The sequence below is a fragment of the Ochotona princeps genome, chromosome 31 (genome assembly GCF_030435755.1).
Source record: "Ochotona princeps isolate mOchPri1 chromosome 31, mOchPri1.hap1, whole genome shotgun sequence".
Lineage (NCBI taxonomy): Eukaryota > Metazoa > Chordata > Mammalia > Lagomorpha > Ochotonidae > Ochotona > Ochotona princeps.
The window spans coordinates 5,561,257-5,587,515 of record NC_080862.1 but is presented as its reverse complement, the minus strand read 5'-3'; the positions used below and the strand labels follow the sequence as shown (position 1 = coordinate 5,587,515).

The window sequence follows — 26,259 nt, the reverse complement described above, 5'->3', positions numbered from 1 at the left end:
CCAAGCAAACAGTTTTCACTTGGGTTCGAATTAAATCTCCAATTACTGAACTCCTCCCACATGTTGAAATATGGGAGTTAGCCGTAAGCATAGCTGTGGTTGCTTATGTCTTTTCTCTGCCTTATACTCACCCGCCTGCTCGGTCAAAATGAATCTGGGCCTTTTAGACATGGTTCTAGTTCATACAAAGGCATTTCCACCAAGAGCACTGGGAAGACATCAGCAGGAGTAGTCACTTCCTGGTTCTTCGGGGAGGTTCTGCAGGTTCCTAGGGGGCAGGCGCCCAAGGACAGGCCCCAAGCAGCGGCCTCCTGAATCCCCTGGGGCGGCTGTGAACTATCTGGGAGAGAGAGACCTCCCTGAGCAGCTTGCCCTGGCGGTCGGGGAAAGGGGTGCCTGTCAAGTTCTGCAGTATGGATTTCAGAGGGCAGATTTCTGGCAGAGTCCACCTGCTGCCCAGACACCTAGCCCCGGGACCCTCCAGCAGCATCTGCGGCGTGTTGGAGCATCCCAGGGGCTCTTTTTCAGGTGCTCTATCTTAACCTTGGGTGTAGAGCCTGCTCCTTACAGGGGAGATTTCTGCATTCTTTAGGGCATCCTGTTTACCTCTTGGTTTACCAAATCCCTTTGTTCCAATTCCCTGTGCTAGGTAGTCATTTTATACTGCTCTTTTCTTGTTCAGATGACTGTGTTTCCCAGACCAACTCAGTAAAGCCTGGTCTCTTCCTTCCTGGGGCATACATACTGATGGAGGTGGGCAGTGAAACAAACAGCAGTGTGCTGCCAAAGTGACGGTCATGTGATGGGGGAAATAAAGCGCAAAAAGAAGAGAGTTTTTTACAGGGGAGGTTATGGAAGGCTTCCCAGAGGAGGTGACATTTCAGCAGATGCTTAAGTGTCAGTTGTCTGTCATGGCAAAAAAAAAAACAAAAAAAACAAAAAAAAACAAAGAATCCAATTTCACTGGCTTCCGAGGCCTCATGTGAGGAAGCGCTTGTGCATATGAGGATATGTTTATGGATATATTTGATCTGCCTGTTTGTGGGAGAGGGAATGCACTCAGGCCCACTGGTTCACTTCCCAAAGGCCCCCACAGGCTAAAGTGCAGTGAGGAAAGCTGGAGCCAGGAGCCAGGAGCTCACGGTGGATCTCACATGCTGCTTAAACCATCACCTGGCGTCTTCCCAGGGCCCACATTAGCAGGAATCAGAGCCGGGCCTCAGATGTTCTCACAGGTGCCTTTCCCCCTTGAAGATGTTTTCAAAACTGTTAAGCTCCAGAGGGGAAAAAAATTAAGCCCTCCAGATTAGACATAGCCACATCCGGGGATCCGGGATACATGGAGGCTTTTATTTTTTTTTTTCTTTTGAATGCTGTGCAAAGCCGTTGTGGAGGGAGCAAGGAGTGTCGGGGTGGCAGGATCGCTACAGATAGCAAAGTGGTCTTCAACTGCCTGCATTCATACTGGACTGAGGATGAAGAAAGCATCCCTCTCCATGTGTAAAAAGGAATCTGTTGTTTCAATTTGGGAGCAGCTAATGAAGCTTTGGGAGGAACCTGACCTGCCTCCGCTCCAACTCCCCCTTCACATTGACACTTCCTCACCTCTACTAGGGAGTGATGGGAGATGTTTTTTTTTTTCAAATGAGATTAGAAGCTCTCCTGTGCAATTCAGAAATACCAAACTGCACTCAGAAGATACACCTAAAAGAGCACTTATCATACAGTGTGAATCAGCCATAGACTTGCTTAGTAACTGACTTATCACCACCCTCCTGAGGCTAAGATGGAGGAACCAGCAATATACAGTCCTTGTTTAAAGAGATAGCATGCATCCATGTCACAAAGATGCCACATTTCAAACTTGTCTGATGGGTTAGGGTTCAGTGTGGGGTTGGCACCAAGCCATCTTCACGTTGCTTGATAAAATTCACCCGTTGCCTTATTTTGTGAAGGGACAAAGTGGTATTGGTACTAAGGAGGCTTCTGGTAGAAAAGAACTTGCCTTGTTGGAATGCTCTGAGATGGGAACCCCTTGAGGCTGTCTCTGGTGGCGTCTGGTGGCAGCAAGGACCACGACAAGCTTTGTGTTCCCTCCTGGGGTTAGCACGAAGTCACTGCGGGGCACAGAGCTAACACTGAGGTCACCGGGAGAGGGGCCATGTTGAGTTCTTCACCTGCTGAAAGGACTCTTGGGTTGAAGTTTGGCATAGTCACCCAGGATTGATGGGGGTTCCCTGGGACAGATGGCCAACCTGATGTGTGGGATCCCATCTCCCGGAATCATAGAGCATAGATAATAGGGCCAGGGGTCATTCTGGGGGAGAGCCTAGACTTCTTGCTAATCTGGACAAGTGTCTTAAACAGTTGAAAAAAGCCTTGTGATTACAGGCCCTTTTTTTCTAGGCTGGCAGAGTAAAACAGATCTAACAAATATACAATTCAAAATAGCCCTTTTGAGGAAAAACTCGCATTATCGTTACTTATTGTCCTTGAGTCTGGAAGGGACCTATAAGAGATTTTCCTGTTGCCTGAGACATCAACTTGCCTTGAAGAATGAAAGGTAGAATTATGCCCACTTTAAAGATGAATCCACTGAGGACCACAAAGTTCTTTGCTGCGGGTTGGCTGCACAGCTTGTCAATACTGAGACTGGGTCCAGAACGCCTCTCCTCTTGGCGTCTTCTTTCACAGCTCACATAAATTCAAGTTTGACAAGTGAATATTCGGTTAAACTGTAGAATTTAAGCACTGCCTAACTTTGCTGCTCCTTTCAAGCAATATTTAATGACTGAGCTGGGGCGGAGAGAGGGAATCCTGGGACTTTATTTGTTCAGAGGTTTCCCACAGCTGCCAGGAGAAGCTCCCCAGCCTGGGAGGGGCCACAGGCTTCCTGCATTCCAGGGAGATGAACAAGGCTGCCTTTCTAGGCCTTTCGCTTTTCAGCCTACAGCAGGGTTCACACCTGGGCAGTGATGCTTGCTGTGGCCTCACTCAGCCTAACTCCTGCTAACTCGCACCACAGGCTGCAGGGCACACAGTGCAAGAGAAAACATGCGTATTTACTTCTTGCATTGAGTGGTGTGAGAACAGGGTAATGCCTGCTACGAGAAAATGATTCTTGAAAGCCTAGTAGTATTTTGCTGGGAGTGGGACCCCCTTCACAGTCTACTGTCATCTGGCCTCTTTGGTTTGTCCCTGGTCTCACCTGGGTGCTGTTCCCTTCGTAAGACAGAGAAGTTTGCTTTTCTCAGTCCCTTAGCACCTAAGTGCAAAATACATGGCTCTAACAATGTTTCATCATTTCATCTCCAAGTTGAGTCAGCCACATGGGATGCATTTTAATTCAGGAGCATCTGAGAAATTTGGTTCTGTTTTCTCCTGCTCCTCCAGCTTTTTCTAAATACTTCCAAAGAAGCAAACTTCTAGAATGAGGATTATTCGTTGGAAAATCCAGGTCTTACACAGTGATATAAACCTTCAAGGGCCTCTGATCTTTAGTCTGTGGACTCTGACAGCTGTGACTCAATCCAGGACTTGTTCTCAATATTCTGTAGTGTAGGACAAGTCTAATAAGTCAAATGCATTCTCTTAATGGCAATCCTTGTAAAACAGTGGGAACGAGCTAATCGCCTGTCATGGCCTGATAGCTACTCCTGAGCAACACTGCTTGTAGAAGAAGACTAGAAATGGCCATTCATGGGGACACCTGCTTGCCTCTTTGTAACAAAAGCAAGTTTGCATGGTTTTGTTATAAATATGTCTGTAAGGGAGACCCTTTGGTACGTGAAGGGGCCACAAGTGTTTCCTGTAGTTCTGCTGCCTAGTATTAAACCTGCAAAAGCATATAGACAGGAGGAATGTTCTAACCCCCGTTTTATAACGGGACACGGAGGTCCAGAGAAAGCAATGGCCTCTTGAAGACTGTGTGACTAATAAGCAGATAAGCAGACATGCTGGGAATCGAACTTGAGGTTGCAGATTCCACGAGAGCTGCCTTTCAGTGTTCTCAGTAATTATGGTGCCTGCCTCTCCCTTTCTTACAAAATGTTATTATGAAGGGAGAGTAGATACGGGATGGCCATCTCACAGAGGGGGACACTATAACTCAGTGTATGTGACTGGCCTGGCACATGGGTGCACATAAAGAACATAGCAAGACACTACAGACTAAGTAGTATATAATAGCATATATAATCATCATGATTTAATATCCTGAAATGTTTACATTAGAAAATATATGTAAGAAGGTATGATGAGTATAAGCCATATGTCAGTGGATAAGCTACCCTCATTTTGCAGCCCCTGGATTCTTTGTTGTGATAGCTTTGAACAAGCCAGACGCTTGAATGGTCAGCAGTTCAAGTGCAATCAGAAACCAGCATCCTTCCCAGCAGCTCCAGGGATTCTGCAGGTGGGGCTCAAGGGGCGTGGCCATTGACTCACCGCCAGCTGGGCCCCCTTGTTTCTTGGTGACAGCTCCATTGCCGCTATCTGAGGGCACTTCAAAGAGATTATGGAAGATGGAATTAAAATAGAAATGTATGGGACTGGCATTGGAGTGCCCCTGCCTGTGATGCTAGCATCCTATAGGAATGCTGGTTCTAGTCCCAGCTGCTCCTCTTCAGCTCCACCTCCCTGCTGATGCTCCAGGCAAGTTGTACAGGATGGTCCCAGTGCTTGGGCCTCTACACCCACTTGGGAGACCTGGAGGAAGCTCTTGTTTCAGACATTGGAGGAGTGAAACGCTGGAAGAAAGATTTCTCTCTCCTTTCCCTTCTTCCCTCTCTGTTCCTCTGTCTTTCAAATAAAACAACTAATTCTTTTTTTCTTCTTTTAAAAGGAAATCTATGCTGAATATAGTTTCATAAACTCTGGGAATGACATGAATCAAGCACTCAAAGAGCACTATAAACTGTTTTTCCTTTATAAGCTTAAGAAAGTTGGTGATTATGCTTTCTTGAAACAGTTTATTTTTAAATCCCTGGAGGATCTCATGTTCTTTGAAATTTTTGAGATACAATTAATCATTTGGAAAATTATTTATTTTGATGGCAATAGTCATGTATAAATATATTTTAACAAGACATTGAGACTGTATAAGTATTTCAGATATTTACTGCAGATTAAATTTAGAAATATTTTTATACCATCTAGACTGTTGTTCAGCAATCATTTTTTCCCTAACAGCTTGCTCAGAAAACAGTAAATAGATGAGTCATGTTGGAAAGATTAGATTCAGCGATGTACTGTGAGCTCTGCAACCACCATATGATAACAACTGAATGGCGTGGAAGGTTTATCAGCTGTGTTCTGGGGCAGTTTTCTGTCAGTTCTGGGGCAGAGTTTGCCAGTAGCTTGACATATAAGCAACCATACTGCCCACTACGTGTTTGAAAATTAAAGAAAATTTTAGATTTTTCTTGAATAAAATGTTGATATAATCTTGAATTACTTTAGGGAAATTTGTAATCCACACTGCATCAGAGCAACTTTAATGAATTCTTTATTATTTGTACACACAACCAAAACTTTACCAAGTAGTTGAACCAAGTATAAGCAAAGCCAGGGCCTAGGAAGGAAGGAAGAATTGCCAAATAAAGTACTTTTTTTTTTTCCTGTTTCCCAATTTACCCTCTTCCAAATGAGATAGGAATAAATGGATACATAATTTTGAGACAAAATGTCTTTTGTTTCTGGTAGTAAGCTCTATTAATACTATCTGTCTATGCTATGAGAATTTTGATATGAGCCAGTGAGTCAACAAATGGTTGGTAAGTTCATATTTCCTCCATTCAGCAAGATTAGATTTGAATTCATTCAAATTATGTTCATGCTCTGATAAATAATCAAATGTCCACTTTTTAACCCCATGGCTTTATTTTTTTAATGCTCATCAGAAAAAATAACTAAAATTAGTATTTAAAGTGTAGAACCAAGAGACATACTTAAATAACTACCCACAGCATATATCACTATGTACTGAGATTTTGTAAATATTTTACATTTCAGGCATGGTAGCACACACAAAAAATGCAATCATAAAGGAAGTTATCATAAATGCACACACACATATACCCTTATAAGTGTCAATAGTTGATTTTCACAGATAATTTCCTGCCCATTGATGATAGCCCCCAAATCCTTCTTGAATTACAAAGGAAAACTGATAGTACTAATAATATGCCTTAATTGGCTGTGTTCCTTCTGTTTACCAGTAAGTAGCACATTAATGTCCTTGTTTTGCTAAGATAAAGAAACAGCTGGAACAAGATATGGTATTCTTTAGGACGATCCTTAAAACATCACAGGCTGTCAGTTAATCTCGTTTTCTCAACAAGCTTTATTTTAAATAGTAGCCTAATATTTTAAAGATGCAATATTCATAACTGACTTTGAGGCTAAGAGACACATTTATGAAGCCAGAATGGTTAGAGAAACCCAACTTTCCAAGTGGAGGACAAAAATGAGCACAATTCAAGTGTTTGTTTTCTCAAGCGCTACTGAAGACATTATCCGGATTGTACCACACAAGACTGCAAGCAGAACACGGGTGGGCATCTCAAACAATCCCTGACTCTGTTTACAGCAACTGAAGCTGTGCTCTGGTATCACAGTTCCATCAGAAAGACAGGGGAGGGAGGCCTAGATAAGCCCATCAGCAAAATAGTATCCTTTAACAACAACCAGCTACTTCCTGCCATCAAAACCCTGCTAGCATGTGGCTTGTTCAAATAAAAATTACTGGACTGGAGCCAAACAAGGGAAAAAGTAATTGATAATGTGGTTTTTCAAAAACCATCCATCCATCAAATGTGTCAGTCCTTCATAATACTTTATTTCCCTCCTGAACAAAGATCTTTAAAATTCATTGTGTGTACTTAAAAACAAAGTGTCCTTGTGCTGGTTTTTATAAAGATTCTCTTTTAGTTTGGGTTTGTTTTGTTATTTGATTACATTCCCTCCCATCCTGCTGTGTTTTTTGTTTTTTTTTTCCAGATAGTTGCTGGAAAATTCTGCCATTCCTAGACAAAGCATCTTTGTGCTGTCTCAGCTTGCATTTTCCTTGGGTTGTGTTTGGTTGCTGCCTTTTCACTGACTTCAGCACTGGAGTATTGCAGCCATAGCTTCAGTAAGCAGAGTGTAACAGATTCACTGGGCCTTTTTGTGTGTCGCATCCTATTAACCTGCTGATGGGAAATGCGGCTGTGGGATAGGCACAGCAACCGCTGCAGCCAGAAGGAGAAACTAAGGGGCAATCTCGGAGTCCCTAGCAGCTAGTGAAAGTCACTAACAGTGAGTTAACTGAAAGAAACATCTCCCCTCCCAGGAACCCCTCAGGCACACGCAGAACTCTTTAAACCAAAACTTTGTTTCTTTAAGCATCTTAACAGTTAGTTTGCAAAACTGATTACATAGGTTAACTCACCATTGTTATCCAAAACAAGCGTGTCTGGAAAGTGAATTTCAACAACACTCTCTTACCGGTCTTGGTAATTTCCATATTAAAGTCAGCCTAGCAGAAATTTACACACTCTCTCTCTCTCTCTCTCTCTCTCTCTCTCTCTCTCTCTCACACACACACACACACACACACACACAGAATTGTGTCACAAATACGATTATTATCACACCTCAGAATGTGTAAAGATATATAAGGGTTGCACCAAAATTATATTTCAGTGGACCATTACATGATTCCAGTATTGTAACTGAAATATAAACCAGAATGAAGGTTGGGTGAAGAAAAATATGAAGGAATGATTCTGTGTGGTTTTGAATTTTTTACACTTCTTTCAATTACCTATTTACAGGGCAGTTCAACCATACAAGGGGCTTCAAAATGTTTTTAGAAAAATGAAATTGCAAGTTTATTTTGGTGCAAAAACATTCAACATGCATGCATAGTTGTTACATAATTTGCATTTTCTGAGTTTTTGGAAAACCCCTTGTATCTATGCATTTTAAAGGCTTTTTGTTTTTAAGATTTATTTATTTTTATTACAAAGGCAGGCATACAGAGAGGAGGAGAGACAGAGAGGAAGATCTTCTATCCGATGATTCACTCCCCAAGTGAGCCACAACGCGCTGGTGCGCCGATCCGAAGCTGGGAACCAGGAACCTCTTCGGGGTCTCCCATGCGGGTGCAGGGTCCCAAAGCTTTGGGCCGTCCTCCACTGCTTTCCCAGGCCACAAACAGGGAGCTGGATGGGAAGTGGAGCTGCCAGGATTAGAACCGGCGCCCATATGGGATCCCGGGGTGCGTTCAAGGTGAGGACTTTAGCCTCTAGGCCACGCCGCCGGGCCTTTGTGTGTGTGTGTGTGTGTGTGTGCATCTAAATTGTATTTTCACTTGAACTTTCTGAAGCCTCCTTGTATTGCATTCTCTTTTGAATATTTCTAGTACTGTTAACTATTGACCTAGCTGTTACTTTTAGATTTTGTCATTGCTATGGTGGTGTTGTAGGTGGATGTTTTATTCCAGGCTTCTGCACCTGTGTGAGATAAGGATTCAAAGCAGGATCATAGATAGGCTGTAATAAGGGGATCAGGGTTTATGTAACGAGAGAGAATGAATGCATGTTCAGAGGTGAGTGTGGGCAACCACATGAGGAGGGTTACTTGATACAAGAGGGAGAACAGGTTGTTCACAGCGAGCAGGTGTGGTGGGAGAGTCTGCATTGGGGAGACAGTTCCTCCCTTTAGTGGACCCCGTGATGGGGGTAAGAGCTGAATGGACAAACGAGGTGGACTCTGGGCAAGGTTCAGTGTGTGTGTGTGTACTGTCTGCTGGGAAGGTTTTTGTGGCATCCATGTGGAACATAGTACATACACATGTGTACATTACGGCATCTTCTTCATGGTGCATTGTGGGAAAGTGGGTGTGGAGGACAGGTGTTCAAGGGGAGTGGGATTGGGTGCAAAAACAGAAACTGCAGAATGTCTTCCATCCATCCCCTGTGTGATTGTTTGCCTGGCTGCATATTGGGATATGCTAGCAAGGAGTCAGGCTCTTAGGAGATCAGTATTTTTCCCTCAAGCAGCTCAGGCCTGGCCAGCAGAACCAGTGCTGCTACCATGTGTCCCGTAGTGTCTCTTGTTGAAGAATGTCAGGCAGACACAGGGCAGGGGTGTGTGTCCTAGCAGTTAGACTCCCTCTCACAATGGATTGCTTGGGTTCAAGTTCAGCTGATAGGCACTTTGAGAGGTAGCAGGAAATCGTTCAAGTCATGGGGTTTCTACCACCTACACTCTTGGGAGAGCTGGACTGAGTTCTTGCCTATCAGCTTCTGCCTGGCGCAGCCCTAGAACAAGGTGTGTGTGTGTGTGTGTGTGTGTGTGTGTGTGTGTGTGTCCCTCTGTCTCTCTCCCTCTTGTCTCTGCTTCAAGTTAGAAAGAAAAAAACAAGTCATGGTGGGGCCTGCATTGTGCTGTCGTTGATGAAAATGCTCCGTTGTGACTCCAGCACCCCGTACTGGAGTGCTATCACATGTCCCTGCTGCTCCAATTGAGAGCTAATCTTTTGCACCTGGGATGTACTGAACTCCTGACAGCCCGCATGGAAGAGACTTGGGTGGAGCCGCAGGCTCCTGGCTTTGTCCTAGTCCAGCCCTGGCAGGCCTCTGGGGGAGGGAACTGGCAGATGGAAGATCTCATCTCTTTCTCTCTCTTCCTCATCATCTCTGTCTCCCTCCTTCTTTCTCAAATAAATAAATCTTAAAAGGAAAAAAAAAAAAAAAGAAAGAAACAAGGAAGGAGCAGTGTCAGTATGGCACAAAACGTCTGCCCTACAACAATCCTGCTCCTGGAATTTCTCTTGTGGCCTGACAAAGTCACATTCATGCAGGCTAGTAACAATGTGTATGTGTCACCACTGTGCCACTGATGATACTGATACTACAAGGACACAAAGAAGCAAATGTTCACTCCTCGTCCAAAGATGCAACACACAGAAGTGTCTGAGTATGTAGGTCTTTGGCGGTTTTTTTTTTTTTTATGGGAGAGAAATAATCATTTTGGAAGTAGCAAAAAGATCAATTACCAAGTCAGCATTCTCAGCAGGTCCCTTGAAAACAAGATCAGATGTAGATTTCTTGTGGCAAATAAAAAAGCCTGGGATATAAAGCGGTAAGCGTGGAAGGAGGCTAGAGGTGTGTACACCCTCTTTTACAGCTGCAGTTTGCTGTCTGTCACTCTTGCCTGGTGTTCCAAGCTAGGCCACGTGGGAAGAGAGAAATGAAGCAGGTTGTAATAACTTTGTAATATTTTAATGTGTTGTTTTGTTTTGTTTTGTTTCAATGTTTTCTTAAAACTGAACTTCCCATTATGCCCTAAGAAATCCAGAAACAGAGAGCTTATCATTACTACAGAAATGACTTAAAAAGGGTAGAAGGGCTGTAAATATTCAGTTCCTCCCATCTGAGAGAAAATGCTGTTAGAAGTCACTCTGGTCATGAAAGCCAGGTTTGGCAGCATGGAAAGTCCCTTCCGTATCATTTCATCATTCTATTAAGAGTGAGGTGTGGGAGTAGGCACTGTGGCTCAGCCAGTGAACTCACACCTTAGGATGTCCCACTGCTGCTTTCCTATGGCTCCCTGGCCGTGCACAGCCTGGCCGTGGCCGGTGGGCTCTGTTCCTGGGCCCCTGCCTTCACCCACGTGAGAGACCTGAACTCAGTTCCAGCTTCTGGCTCCTGCCTGGTCGCATCATGCTATGGCCGGCCTTCTTTAGGAAGTAAACCAGCACATGGAAGTGCTGCGTGTGTGCCTTTTAAATACATAAAAATAATAATAAAATTTAAGGGAGTGTGGAGGAAAGAACTAAGCATGGCTGACCAGGAGCTTTCCTTCTGGAGAAACTAGGCAGTCCAGCTTAGCTCCCTGAGCTAGCAGCAAGGAGATCACCACAAGAACAGAAATCCAAACCCTTTCCTGTTGGTCTAAGCAAGCCGGCGAGTCAAAGGAGGGTGAGCAGGGCTCAGGCCGCCATCCCTGTTTTGGGGGCTGACGTCAGACACATCCATTATCTCGTTAATATACAAGAGGATTCAAAAAGCTTGTAGAAAAGCAGAATTAATTTTTTTGATACAGAAGTACTTTTGAAACCCAAAAGCTTTCCCATGAACCTTCTGAAGATGCCTCACACACATATTTTTACACTTTTCATGTCTGAAATCATGATGCTTCAGGATGTGTCATAGTTTCCTAGGCACAATTCCTTTCTTTCTTTTTTTTTTTCCTTAAGAATTATTTTATTTTTATTTGAAAGGCAGTTACAGAGAGAAGGTGAGACAGAGAGAGAGAGAAAGAGAGAGGGAGATCTTTCCCAGGTTCACTCCCCAGATGGCTGCAATGGCTGGAGCTGAGCTGATCTGAAGCCAGGAGCCTCTTCCTCGTCTCCCATGTGGAGACTCTGGGCCATCCTTTGCTGCTTCCCAGTACTTAGGAAGCAGAGCAACTGGGTCACACGCTGGTACCCATAGGGGATCCTGGCACTTGCAGGGGACAGAAAGCCAGTGAGCAGCAGCAGAAAGCTAAAACACTGAGTGTTTCTTCCCGCTTGGGTTGAATTATTTAGGTAGAAAAACTTGCAGAAGATTAAATTTTTTGGTTAAGTAAATCTAGTTTTTCTTTTCTTTTTTCCTAACTGCTCAGGTGAGTAGTAGTGATCAGTTAAGAGAAAAATGAGGTCCCAGTGCAGTGGATCAGTGGCTAAATCTTTGCCTTGAAAAGCGCTGCGATCCCATATGGGCACCAGTTCGTGTCCCGGCTGCTACACTTCCTTTCCAGCCCCCTGCTGGCGGCCTGGGAAAGCAGTGGAGGATGACCCCAAAGCCTTGGGACCCTGCATCTACATGGGAGACCTGGAAAAGGTTCCTGGCTCCTGACTTTGGATCGGCTCAGTTCTGGTGGTTGTGACTACTTGGGGAGTAAACCTGTGGATAAAAGATCTTTCTCTCTGCATTTGCTCTCTGTAAATCTGCCTTTACAATAAAAATAAGCCTTTACAAAAAGAGGAAAATGAGAAACTAGTTTTATCAGTATGTGATTGACAGTAGAGGTGAATCTGTGACTTCAGGACTCCAAAGTAGTAAAGACTCAACCCTCAAGAAGCCTAAGACCTAAACAAGAACAAGAGATTCTATAGAATTGTAATACAAGGTACATATTCACATAGAAGCGTATGTGGAAAAGACCAACTTTCAATTATACATAAACTAGCCAATTGTGATTCTATGACCTGTATTGTAACATTAAGAGTATTTTCATTGAGCCAAGAGATCCAGCCATTATTATAACTGGTACATCTTTTATAAAGATTTACTTGTAATGGAAGTGGGAGGACAGGGATCAGTCGATTCTGACACGCACATTCAGGCCGAGTTAGGCTAGAAATCAGGACATTCATCTGGTTCTTCCTAACGGGCGGCAGGGGCCCAGGTACTTGAGCCATCACTGCTTTCCCAGGTGCATTAGCATGAAACTGGGTGGCAAGTGGAGCAGCTGGGATTCAAATTGGCACTCCACTAAGAGATGCCAGCATTGCAGACAACTGTTACGACATCCTAAGAGTATGCCTTGGTCATGGTTTAGAAAGGAGTCGGATGCTAGTGGTGCTTTGTAAGCCTGTAATGATAACAGTGAAGACAGACGTATCGGCACTGGAATACATCTTGGTCTCCTTGTTAATGAGCATTTTCAAGAAATAATATAAAGTTATGCAAGAAAAAGATGAGTAGATGTAGGACATATAGACAAGGGCATTGTTAGGCCTTGGACATGGTATAGAAGCACACAGTACCTCTCAGAGAGAAATAAACAGCAGTATGGAAGTGATAAAATGGCACCGTAGTCCCTTCTTGGACATACCAGCCAGGTGTCTCCCCCTGACATCTCGAGTCCCCACCTGTGCCCTCACAGATGATGTGCTTGGAGAAAAGGAATACAAAGGCCTACTGCCTCCCAGTCCAACTAGAGGTAACTGTCAGGGACCCAGTGGCTGCTGGGAAATGCTTCTTTAGGCAATGAATCTTGTTTGCCCATGTTTTTTCCTTCATCTCAGGACTCCAGCATCCTACAGTCCTCCTCGCACCTGGGCAAGAGGTTTGCTGGGTGCATTTGTACATGACACCAGCTGCATGCACCATGCTCTCATGGTGAGAAGGAACGCCATTGCTTTGCATTCAGATGGAACCCAGCTTTATAAAGTTGGGTTTATTGACTCAAGACCATTATCATGGCGAGGCTGAATGAGGGGAAGCAGTTCAACAGTCTCTTTTCCTCCTTTTGTGTTTATAGCTACTCAGAGATGAACATCAATATTTAAATGTTTGGATTATCTTCAGCTTGTAAAAAACCAATTAGCTTCTCCTCAGGCCCAGGGTTTGGAGCCTTCGTGGGGCCGTATATGAGACTGTTTAGTCCTTGCGGTCAGAAACAGGGAGCTTGGAGGAAGGGTAGAGCGGCAAGGGTCATTGCTGGGTGAGTAGGGTCTCATGGGATCCCCAGAAGGATAGACCAAAGCCACATCTCTGCAGTAGCCCTTGGAAGGCATCAGAGAAGTATCAGCAAGATTGCAGGCAGCACGTGGCACACCTGACCGGGAGGGCCAGATGGTTAAAATTGCATGGGAGACCCAAGCTGTTTGTTCTGTGCCATTGAGGCCCACTCTGTCTGCAGAGAGCAGGCACTAGGCGTCTCAGGTCTTGTTCAGCTGTAATCATTCTGGTTCCCATGAGTAAATAAGTCCTCCTCTCCCGCCAGAGCATACTTATTTGTGACTAAAAATAGGGCCCCATCTTCAGACTTAACAGGTCCTCGGCAGGGGTAGGGCCTAGCCTGGGCAGAAGTCGCAGACCGCAGGGACCAGGGCTCGTGTATATTAGGAAGAGCTTCTGTTTCCATGACGGCCTAGATTCCCATGATCTCCAGCTCTCAGGGGGCCAGAATTGTTGATTATTTTTGTTACTCTCTTCTCCTTTCAGACCTCATTAGTTGTCTGCCCAATGTCCGTCTTCCATTCCAGCAGTCTCCTCCTCTGCTTGGGACGACAGGATCAAGCACAATTTCTATAGCAGTTGTGAGTGGTCAAAGAGGAATAAGAGAAAGATTTCTAAGTGATTATTTCTAGAAAGAGTTTACCTCACTGATTAAAAGAGAACAAACTCAGCTGGGTTGGGCCTTCCTTTGAATTCAGACACATTGTCGGGAGCTGCTTTGGGACCAGAATGTGGCTAACTAAAGACCAGAGATCACAAGCCAGCTATGTCCATCACTGGGATTTAGTCCACAATGATTTATTGAGCACCTGCTATATGTCCAGGCCCAGTAAACAAGACACAGTAGGAGGGCCAAGATCCATTATGCCTATCAGCTATTGCATTGCTCAAGAATACCATCCATAACAGATATTACTGCAGGCTTAAGGAATAAATGCATCAACACAGAAAGCACGATGGAGAACATTCTGCTTGGAATGCAGAATTTTACTGGGAATGAAAAACGTGATTTGGAAAACTAACAGAACACAAGGAGGCCAGGCGACAAGAGGCAGAGCCAAGGTCACTTCCAGGCATGGTCAAGTCAGGATCAGAATATTGCCGCCATCATAGCTCCCTTTAAAGCTACAAGCACATCTGCTGCTGCTGCTACTGATGCTTACCTGTCTTCTAGAGTAATAGCTCAGGAGCAAGCAGCAAGGTGTGCTGGGTTTTCTCATACGCCTACACTTGGGCAATTCAGAAAATGAACGTAGACAGCATGCAATGCCTCCGTCCTGTTGTTTGTGAATGGGAGTGCTGGAATCACCATTCTGCCAAGATCCTACTCACAATCCCGAGAGCAACTCCTAAAGGAGGCTGGAGCACTTGGGGAAGAAAAATCAATGAGGGTTGATCAAAACATTAAGAAGTACATGGTGGTAAAAATGATTCCTTTATGAGTGTTCTAGTCTTTAAGTGAGGAAAACAATAATCATAACTTGCGTGCAGGATTTTAACATTCAAAGTGCATCTGAACTTCATAAGAGAGATGCGGGCACAGCAGGTATTTATTGATGCCTTGAAAATCAAGATTATTTTCATAGAATATAAGGTGTTCTTTTTCTTGTGAAAGAAAAATACTTACAAATGAAAGCATGTGAATATTTCAGCTGGAGGTGATTAGAGCACATTTGACCACAAACAAAATCTCCTGTAGACAATGTCGATTTCTATATAGAAGTGAACTGGTTTTCCAAAAAGTGAGCATGTTCAATGAGGAAGTTAGAGTGATTATTTTTCTTATTAGTCTCTTCAGATTTTCTTTCAAATGCTTATCAAATTCTCAAGTCTTTTATGTAGAAAAAATCATATATTAAACCTGATATTCAGCTTAATTGCTGTGGAACAAGAATGCAAAAGATGACACATACCTTTCTACTCTCCTGTCTCTTGACCTTAGCAGACATAATTAATTAATCATGGCAGTGCTTTGCACAACATGCAGGCACGCCTTCAGAATCCCACTTCACACAGCGCTTTGTGCAACCTCTTCCAATTGATCAGAGTTGTCAGTTTCAGAGAAGTGTTCATGGTCAAGAATTTGTTTATTTCACCCAGAATGTTGGTGTTCTGGGAGGGGGCATCCTTCTGGAAATAATTGTCCAAGCCCATAGTACTAACCCTGCGCACTTACACAGATTTTGAAGCTGTATGTTAAACTAGGCTGTGGTCTCTTGGAATTCAAACCACATGTCCCTCAAGGCAAAGGTTTTTGAGGATGTGGTTGAAAAATGTCATGTTAGTGGAGGGAGGGGTGACTCCTTATGGCATTCAGCATGGAGCTGCAAGAGAAGGGGTTGCTTTGCCCCAGGCTGAAGGCAGAGCAGCAGAAAAGAAAAATTCCTGTGTGGAGTAAATTCTTCTGTGTCCCTCAGTAATAATCGTGTGGTGCTAAAGGTCTGGCATTCCTGCACTGACAGATTGCAATGGAATATCAGGGAAACCCAGGAAAAATAGAAGTCTTATCTTCTAGAACCCTTTCAGTAATGGCCTGGGGCTAGAACAAAGATTCAGTTTTTCTTACCCATTCTCCCAACCAAGCATGTGAAAGAGGCAGAGATATAATTCTTTTGTGTGTGTGTTTAATTTGTGAGTGTGTATCTGACAGAACGTATACCCATCCATTGGTTCACTTTTTTAGAATTATTATTGTTGTTATATAATTATTATAATATATTATTATTATTTACATAGTTGAGAAGGTTACACGCCAGCACATCAAGGTAGGGAGGGTCGAGGTGGGTGAGAAATTTGTTTCAGTTCTTTTTTTTTTCTTCTCCTGTCTCCATAGGTGGCTGGGGGGAGACAGGGGGGGAGGCAGGGGGTGAGACCACTCTTTGCTGTCACACTATATCTTAGCACCTGGGTATGTAGGACAGTCTTTCGATGATCCTTTAGAGACTCTGAAGTGGGGAAAAACATTTTGAAGACGCTACCTGAGTAGTTTTGATAGTTCTGACACATCATTGGCTTTGTTGTACCAGGGTGGAGAAAATCTTTCTAAGGTTTATTGGCTGACCATGTCCACCTTAGTGCATCTGCACACGCAGACACTTACTGCAAAGCTTGGTCAGGAGAATTGTTCAAACTGTTCTGCTTTCCATACTGTGACAAGGCAACTAACATCCTCTGCAGGCCCAGGTCATCAGGTCATGCTATCCACTGCACAGGCATCAGCAGCCAAGGAGGCTCAGTCCTGTTACATGTGTCATAAGGTCTGACCACATAGACTGTGGCCACCTACTGTGGTCAGGTTTTGAGTCCAGAGATCTAGTTTTGGAGTCCCCTAAGAAACCCTGTCTGGAGTAACCTCAGACATGACTTCTGTGTACACCAGCCAATTCCACGATCAGGTTCAGTCTGTCAACCACAACAGCTAACACATTTACTGGTGGATGTAGGTGCTCAGTCAGTTCTTCTCTCAAACTTATCTCTTATGTGAACTGGCCAATGCCGAGGCCTAGTCCATCCCAGCCCAACACAGGCCACAGTCCCACATACACCTTCGGGTGCCATATCCTAGTCAGATCAATCCCTTATAATCCGCACCAGGCCCATTCCTGGCCATGGCTTTGCCCATGCTGTCAAGAGCTGTGGCCCAACCTGGCCCATCTCACAGTGATATATAGCTCTAATGCACAGGCATGGATGCCGCAGCTTCAATCAGCCCAATTCTCCTAAGACCCAGTCAATACATATGCTAGCAGGTGTTGCAGCCTGGTCCAGCCTGACCTGCCTCCAGCCCTGGCTGTTTTACTCACCAAGCGGAAACTGTAGCCTAGCAGTAGAGTGCCCACAATTGCTCTACCAGACTTGTTCTCAACCCAGAATGTTGTGTTTGCCAGAGGGTACTGCAATCCAGCCTGACATGACAAGCCCCAAGTTCCAGCACTTGCTAGCCAGCACTAGTCTAGTCTTGCTAGCCTACACCTATTTTGGTTCTTTTTATTTTTTTTTTTAAAACTTTTGATTGGAAAGGCGCATTTACAGAGAGAAGGAGAGATGGGGAGAAAGATCTTTCATCTGCCGGTTTACTCAAGTGGCAACAACCACCAGAACTGAGCTGATATGAAGCCAAGAGCCAGGAGCTTCTATTAGATCTCCCACGCAGGTGCAGGGTCCCAAGGCACTGGGACATCCTCTACTGCTTTCCCAGGCCACAGGCAGGGAGCTGGATGGGAAGTGGGACATGAACTGGCACCCATATGGGACCCAGCACTTGCAAGGTGATGATTTAGCCATTGAGCCATTGTGCTGGGCCCATCTACTTTTGTTCTTGTGCGTGCTAGTGGGTGCAGCAGCCTAGCCAAGTCTGGCTTGTCCCCATACCCAGCCCACATGCTCGGTGATAGGTGCTACAGGTCTGCCCAGACCACCCTACCCCCAGTCCCAGCTTTCACTCTCATCAGTGAAAGCAGCAGCCTGGAAGGAGAATCCTTGAAGTTCTACTACCAGGCTTACTTCCAGTCCCAGGTCTTATGTGTGCACACAGGTGCTAAGGCCCAATTTGGCATGGCACACCCCCAGAATGGGTGCAGGACAGGCAGTATCCCAACTATTTGACCCATCACTTCTGCCTCCCTGGATATGCATAAGCAAGAATAAGCAAGAAGAATAAGTCAGAAGCTGGAGCTAAGGTATTCTGATGTGGCATACAGGTGCCTTAATAAGTGTCTTAACCACCAGGCTAAATGCTACCCCTAACTCTTCAAACCAAGTCTTCAGTAGAGGTTAGGGGGAAAAAAGTGAGAGTAATGTTTAGTTCACATACCAGGCTGGACCACTTTTCTGGTACTAGTGACAAAGCATTCATGATGTTGAATGAGAAGTCCCAATCCCGAGTATAAAGCTGGTCATTGTTCAAGCTGCAAGAAAAACCCTAGCCTCCAGGATTTTCTGCACCAATTGTAGATAAACTGGACAGTTGGGGTATCCAAACTTTCAAAAGCCTCTTTCCCTTGTTTCAAGGTTGTTGGTTAAGAAAATAGAGAATGAAAATCAACCAGCTGGCAGAAATTGAGCGACCAGATTGACCAATTAAATAACTCGATATATTGCCAGGGAGATGATTCAACACATAGATGCCAATGAGACCTGATAAAGCTGTCATTTATCTTATTATCCCTGTCCATTGGGGTATTTTTTGGGTATATATGGGGGTGGCAAGAATCACTTCTTGCATGCTTGTCAAGGTCACACTTGTATATTACAGTGCCAGGAACAACTCCCAAAGGGAATTGGGATAGTTAGGGGAAAGGATCAATAGTAGGGATTGATGCTAGGTAGCATTTGCCCTTGTATTTCGTTTCTTTCTTCCTCATCTTTAAATGGCAAGTTTAAGATGGCATTAACCTAATTTTCTTCCTCCATTAAATTTTACTGTCAGAAAAGTCATGTTTGTATCTAATGGATAGTAACAGATCTGACCCTGTGATACTGAACATTAAGCTATTGGCATTGAGGTGAGTTGATCATTTCAGTGGTTATATGTGGGATTATTGCCTTTTGTAAACTGGTGGCTGTATTGGTTATCTAGTTCCACAAAAATTCTGTTAACACGAAACCACAAAATCCAGTAGCTTAAAACAACAACCATTTATTTAACTCATGAGTTTGTGGCTTGTTGGAGCAAGTTTTTCTAGTCTTGGCTAGGGTTGGCTGATCTTGCCTGGGCTTGTTCATGTTTCTGTGACTCATTTAGTGGTTTAGTTGGTGGCTAGCTGGTCTAGAACAATCTGGCTATGCCTACAGGGTCTTCCTTCCTCCATCAGACTACCCTGACTTGTTCGCATGTTAGTGGCAGAAATTTAAAGAGAAGCAACAGGGCTTCTGGAAGCCAAGGCTCTGAACTAGCACTGTCACTTCTGTCCCATTCTGTCGGTCAAACCAAATCACAAGGCCTGCCCAGATTGGAATGGGAAGGAAACAGAGTCCATCTCTTGATGGAAATTGCTGCAACGTTGCATTGAAAAGGTATAAATAGAGAGTGATGTGGAGAATCGGAGCCAATCAACCACACAGACAGGAATCTGGGAAATTATTTAGATAGCAAGCTGGGTAGGCAAAGATAGATTGTGGTAGATATTCATCTCTAAGATATATTTAATACTTTTCCTTTCTTTCACAAACAGCCCTCACTTCCTCTCTTCTAAGAAATACTTATTTTAATCACAGGACCTATTTGAATGGGAGCTGACAACTGCCTGTAGATGGTTTCCTTAGTCACAGTGATTGACTAAAATGGTTACCAAACCCAACCTCGCTGAATAAGCTATCTTATATCTTCCTCCATATGTCACCTTAGTGTTTAGTCCAGGAGTGGTCAAGGACTAATCTGGACTCTCAAAATAATTCCATGTATGGGAAGGGTAAAAATCTACTATTCTGGGTACTGACCTCAGCCGTGGCAGAATGGACAAAGAAGGAATGTGACAAAAACAAAAATCTTGGACAGGGGAAGAACAGTGACTTGGGCATTCAAACTCTTGGTGCAATCATCTTGGGACCCTGTCATACTCATTTTTCTTACGAATTGGTTTTGGAAGGAAACTCTTAAAAAAAATGGCTAGTAATTCAAGTTGGGAGTTTGTCCATTGCCAGCAAAGCAGCTAATACAAGTGTGATTGAGAAGTAGCCCTCATGCTTCAATAATACCCTGCCATATTTGCAGTTCTCTCTATAATCATTTGCTTGCATTTGTCCTGATAACCCTGTCATCACTCCTCAACACTCAGTTTGATGTCATTCACATTTCAAAGTTGGTTTCCTACCACCTCCAAATTAGTGGCCTTCTCTTCTTTTTGCTTCTGATACAATTTAAGAACAATTTCTAGGGTGCCCATCACTTATCATACCTTATGCTGACAGTTCTTTCTGTACTTCCCCAGTTAAATTGTGATTCTTTCTTCTAGACCAAATATTTAAAAAATCTTGTTTATCTTTGTATTCTTGGAGCAAAATATTGCTTTGTTTTTAATAAAAATGCAAGCATTCTGAAGATTAGTCTATTAAAACTTTAAGCCATTAATATCTTAGGCTGAATTTGTTGATAAACATTACTTAAGAGCACACTCATTCACCCATCAGTAGTTCTAAATCTTGGCTGCACAGTATAATCACCTGGGGAGCTTTTTAAGCATATTGATGCTTGAGCCTCACCCCAGACCAATTAAATCAGAATTTCTGGGATTGGGGCCCAAGCGTCAATATTTTTAATAGATTTCCAAGTGGTTCTAATATGCAACCAGGATTAAGCAGTACTGCCCTCCATGCGGTTTTTGTGTGTTGCAAACAGCTAGCACTAAAAGCAAGATGTTATTTTGTTAGGAGGAAGGCATCATGAATGTCGTGACTTTTGAATTAAATCTTAAAGGATGAACATAATTTCAGTAGGGCAGTGTACAGAGAGAAAATAGAATGTGTAAGGGTGGAACACATTCTTTGCATTAGGAAGGTATTTCTTTGCTCCGTGTAGGAAATGGTATGACTGACTTACCTGTAGTATAGGGGTGTTTGGGGAAGCAGCATTTACTAGGCATCTACTATGTGTTAAGCATTTGACACACATTTCTCATTTGATCATCCCAGTTAGCTTCTGGGAAACTAATTTTATGATTAAGGAGCCTGAGGAACAGGTAAATTAGACACTGTCTTACGTTCGTACAATTAACTGGTGGAGGATCTGGGACTCTCAGTCCAAGCCAATACATGCCAGCTGACACAGTGCTGGAAGGTAAGCTGCTCTACTGGCAGCCACCTTGCTTCTCTGCCTCCATCTCCTTCAGCTGAGGCTACTAAAAGGCTCATATGAGCAGATCTAGCACCACCTGACTCCTTGAGTAAATGTCAACAGAATTTATGTTTTGGGCAGGGATTGGCATTCCCCTGCCAAGTACAGTTTAGCATAGTTGCTCTCAGAGCCATCTGCGGTGACCCAATCATGTGCCCGGTGGCTTGCCTGCCTTCAACCACATCCAAGAACTAGAGGAAGGGGAAGCCTCCTTCCCCTTGAGCTGTAATGTCCCTACCTCTCATGACTGGGATTTTCCAGAATGATATTCCTGAAATATGTTTTATGTCTTCAATATTCCAGATCTATCTTATTCTTGGTTTTAGAAATGACCATAGGACACTTTTCCCCAGACACAACAAACGCCTTTTCCTAAGCAGGCCATGGTACTCCAGCCACTTCCCACTCAAATTGTACTCTTTTTCTGTAATCTATCTGGCCTCATGCCGCTAAACCACATGCTGAGCTGGCCAAATGAAGGCAGAAGCCAGATTGTGCCTGTCAAGCTAGGCACTGAAGACTTATTGTGAAATGTTTATAACAAGACTGTACTAGATCAAAAGGGAGAACAATGGGAGAGACATTTTAAGAAAAACTAGTAACTGAGACTTAATGTAGTTATAAAATAAAGTATTTAGAATTGTCTCATTGCATGCAACAGAAAATCCAGTTCAACCTCATTTACGCTAACAGAAGGATAAATTGGCTAACGCAGCTGAGAGTCTACTGCTCCTATCTTCAGGAGGAGTTTGATCCAGGGGCTCTAACAATGATATCAGGCATTATTATTATTGTTGTTACTTTCTTTGCATTGCATTCATGACCTTCAATCTTGAATTCCGTGTAGGTGCCCTATGGCTCTAAGATGACATCATTGCTAATGCTAGTAATCATAGAAGAAAAGACTTTTTGGTATACATTCCTAACACTTAGAATCAACTATGATCAGATTAACGAGGGGCTGTGCCTAGTTGTGAATCAATCAATGTGCCAGAGAAATGGCATTTTAATGCTAGGGTAGACCTAGCTCATGTACCTACCTTTGAACAGGTCAGTGTGGCTAAGGAAATTCAGTGTTTTGACAGCCTAAGAATAAATCACATAATCCACAGCAAACTATGTGATCTGAGATTGGCGGAAGGCTGTCTTCCCGAAGGAAATTTGGAAGTTGTATAACCCCAAAAAGAAGAGATTGAATACCAGAGAGACAAAAATAATGAATGGCTACTACAGACAGTTCTTTCCTAAGTCCAGACCTGATCCAGGTGACATCTCTTCCAGCACCTGGCAAAGATGAGGGATGGAAGAGGCTTGTCCTCAGTTGATGCCTCTGCTCCAGCAGCCTGGCATACAGCCACCAGGCAAATCAGATCAGCTTGAAGCCTGTGGATTCTTTTTCATCTCTCTGCTAAATATGGTTTAAGCTATGGGCCAAGCCAAGCTTTAGGAAATTTACAGCAACTACTCAGCCTTCACGCTAATGGATATCATGGATAATTGAATCCTACTGTTAACCTCAATATGTCATTTTCCACAAATATTTTGATTTTATCACCAACCTTTTTGTCAGAGCTGTTAGCCGGTCATTAAATTAACTTATTGAAGGGGTTTCATTTTTTTGTATCTATTTTTTAGACAGTCATCTGATAGTGGAAAAATGGGCTCAGAAGTTCAGAGATGGAAGCACATCTGTGGAGAAGCTGGAGTCATCTGTAAATGGTCATTTACCCCTTGAAACTACAAAGTAGAGTGAGATTTATCATTTCTTTATAATGTTTTAAGTATTGAAACCAAAACAACATGAAGAATTACTGGTCTGGTTGATCAATATGCTTCACTAACATTGTCTCAAAAACAATTATTATAGCAGGTTTGCAGTGCCTTTTGTAATGTGGCCCTATGTATACAGCAAATTCCTTTATATTTCTTATAATCAAACAAAATTGACATGGGATAAGTTTAATGCACATGGCAAAAAACCATTCTAGTAGAGCTTTGTAGGCCTTTAACAAAATTGAAACAGAATAATCAAATATGGCTTCCAAGTGTTTGCAGCAATCATGCAGGAAGTGGAAACGCAAATGCTAGCTCGTGCAGAAAGACACGCTGCAGAAAACACTGGTGAGTGGCAGGGACTGACAAGCACACTGAAACTTGTCAGAACATTCCTGTCTACCGCTTCCCCACAGATCGCTCTGCCTCTGATACCTTCTCTTGCTTGTCTTCCATCTTTGGCAGCTTTACGTTTGGCTGGATTAGTCTTCAAGCAGACATTTTAAGGACTACCAATCAGCTTTCCAATATCAAAACAAAGCTTATATTACTTTTCTTCAGAGAAAAAGTGAATTAAGTTTCCAAAGACACAGGTTCTGTAGTCTTCTTCCAAATCTCAATTTTTACTAGTGACTTGATTTGAATGTATCAGTGCACTTTCTTGATCCTCAAATCTATAGAATTTGAAGATAGAGAAACTAACAATTCCTACTTCTTAAGTACTGTTGCACACAGTAAACATTTTGCACCCAGTAGCTGTCATCATCATTGTGATCACCACACCAGCATCAATAGTTACAGTTAGCCAAAAACATGAACATCAAGAAAATCTCTATGAGGGCATAAGGATGATTTGTTAATTATGTGTGTGTGTGTGTGTAATATGGATTCCAGCACAAGAGAGTATGTTCAAGAGAAATTTGTGTTTTTTTTAAGAATCTCTTTTTTTAAACATGGAGTTTAACCCTTTTTTTAAAAAAAAATTATTTATTTTTATTGCAAAGTCAGATATATAGAGAGGAGGGCAGACAGAGAGGAAGATCTTCCATCTGATGATTCACTCCCCAAGCGAGCGCAACGGCTGGTGCTGTGCCGATCCAAAGCCAGGAGCCAGGTGGGAGACCTCCTCCAGGTCTCCCACAAGAGTGATGGGTCTCAAGACTTTGGACCATCCTTGACTGCTTTCCCAGGCCACAAGCAGGAGCTGGATGGGAAGTGGAGCTGCAGGAATTAGAACCGGCGCCCATATGGGATCCCGGCGTGTTCAAGGTGAGGACTTTAGCCACTAGGCCACCGCACCGGGTGTCTTGGAACATTTTATTTCAGCCAAATGAACATGGCATGGGTACAGTTGCACACAAGGAGAAATAAACCTATTTATGCAATGCTCCAGGTGTTGAGAAGGACCTGTATCTTACATTTTTTTCTTTCGTAGCGTTGTCCCGAACTCTTGGGCATGAGCCTTCCCTGAGCCCAAGTCTGCATGCATAGATCCTCATTCAGTGCTGCTATAGAGCCCCCTTTCCCTACCAACTGTGCACGTTCAAGGATCCATGGTGAACGCAGCTCTCCGCTAGATGCTCTGCCTCCCACCTCCAGAATTGGCCTCTCCTTGCTGATTTTCCATTGCTTTGCCCATACCGTTGTAAATAGCGCCACTCAGGCCCCACAGCTACTCCCTTTGAGGCTGTCATCTGCTTTCTGATGGGTTTCCTATTTCCTACGCACAGCTTAATCTTGTACTCTTGTACATTGCATTGATGAAGTTTTGATCAATCAACTCTTCTTCACTTTAGCATGTTGAGATACATGGTTCTTGTCTAGATACCATTGACATAACTTGCACTGATTCCACAGACCCATTAACAAGAGCTGGCTGAATAAACTTATTTTAAATATATTTCCACCAACAGTGGAAATACATTGTTAACAAAACTCTCAGTAAAAGGAACATTTACTAATGGTTTTATGACTCCATGTACTAAATGTCTTCCATGGTCTTGTCTATTTACAGAAAAGAAATGCTTTCTTGTATTTTCATTTTGGTTAATGTTGTACCATTTTCCCCAGATGCTTACAATTTTCAGTTGTTTTTATTAGTTTTCATTAAGAGCATGCAGTGTCCCTTTGACATTTTTCCTCTCATGTATCATGAAGGTTGCAAATTATTTTTATTTAGGGATTGGTATGAAATTTTATTAGAGAGCCAAATATGTTACTTTGGAAATAGGTTCAAAGAATTCATTATTGGACTCAGATCTCATAATTGGAAACAGATTCACACATGTCAAAGTCGTTAATTAGCACTTGCCAAACTTCCTCTCATTGTTATTGTTGGAAGTAACTTCATTAAGTTTTTATGCTCCTGGAAGCGCGTCTCTTTATAACCTTTCTACCTGATCTCACAGTCTTTATGTTTTGTTTATAAAAGTTTGCTGTTGACTATTAGAGCCAAGTGGGAAGGATGATTTTTTTTCCGAGATAGGAAAAAGCAAGCAAAAATAGGGGGAGGACTTTCTCTTTCTCTCTCTCTCTCTCCCTCTCGTTCTCTCTTTGGATAGCGAATATATTTTGGTCATCTCTAGTCTAATGCAGTAGGTAAAAACCTTGCTGGATTCATTTGCTGGGTTGAATCAAAAGCTATTTATCATATCTTTATTGAAAGCCTGAAACTGCTTAAATTTCTGAATTGTGAAGAGACTTCAAGATAGTACAGTTCCCAAATGATTTGCACGCATTTTCCTAACAAATAAACACATTCCTGAGTGCACCAGGCCATGGTGAGAAGTTCTAAAGTCATTTTCATGTTGCGTACTGTGAAGCAACAAATTGGGAACATGTATCCTTAAATACAGTATCAGGGCCTGGCACTGTGGCCTAGTGGCTAAAGTTCTCACCTTGAACATGCCCAGATCCCATATGGGCGCCGGTTCTAATCCCGGCAGCTCCACTTCCCATCCAGCTCCCTGCTTGTGACCTGGGGAAGCAGTCGAGGACAGCCCTGGAGGAGGTCTCCCACCTGGCTCCTGGCTTTGGATTGGCACAGCACCGGCCGTTGCGCTCACTTGGGGAATGAATCATCTGATGGAAGATCTTCCTCTCTGTCTCTCCAGCTCTCTGACTTTGTAATATAAATAAATAATTAAAAAATACAGC

The 26,259-nt window shown here is 43.3% G+C and overlaps 1 long non-coding RNA gene across 2 annotated transcripts in view; it reads left to right on the top strand.

Moving 5' to 3' along the window:
* Nucleotides 1-26,259, top strand: part of LOC131478373 (uncharacterized) — a 193,481-nt gene that overhangs the window by 1,821 nt on the left and 165,401 nt on the right. For both annotated transcript variants that reach the window (XR_009244438.1, XR_009244437.1), the window contains exon 2: nucleotides 22,970-23,074. This is a non-coding gene — a long non-coding RNA (uncharacterized LOC131478373). The remainder of the gene's footprint in view (nucleotides 1-22,969; nucleotides 23,075-26,259) is intronic.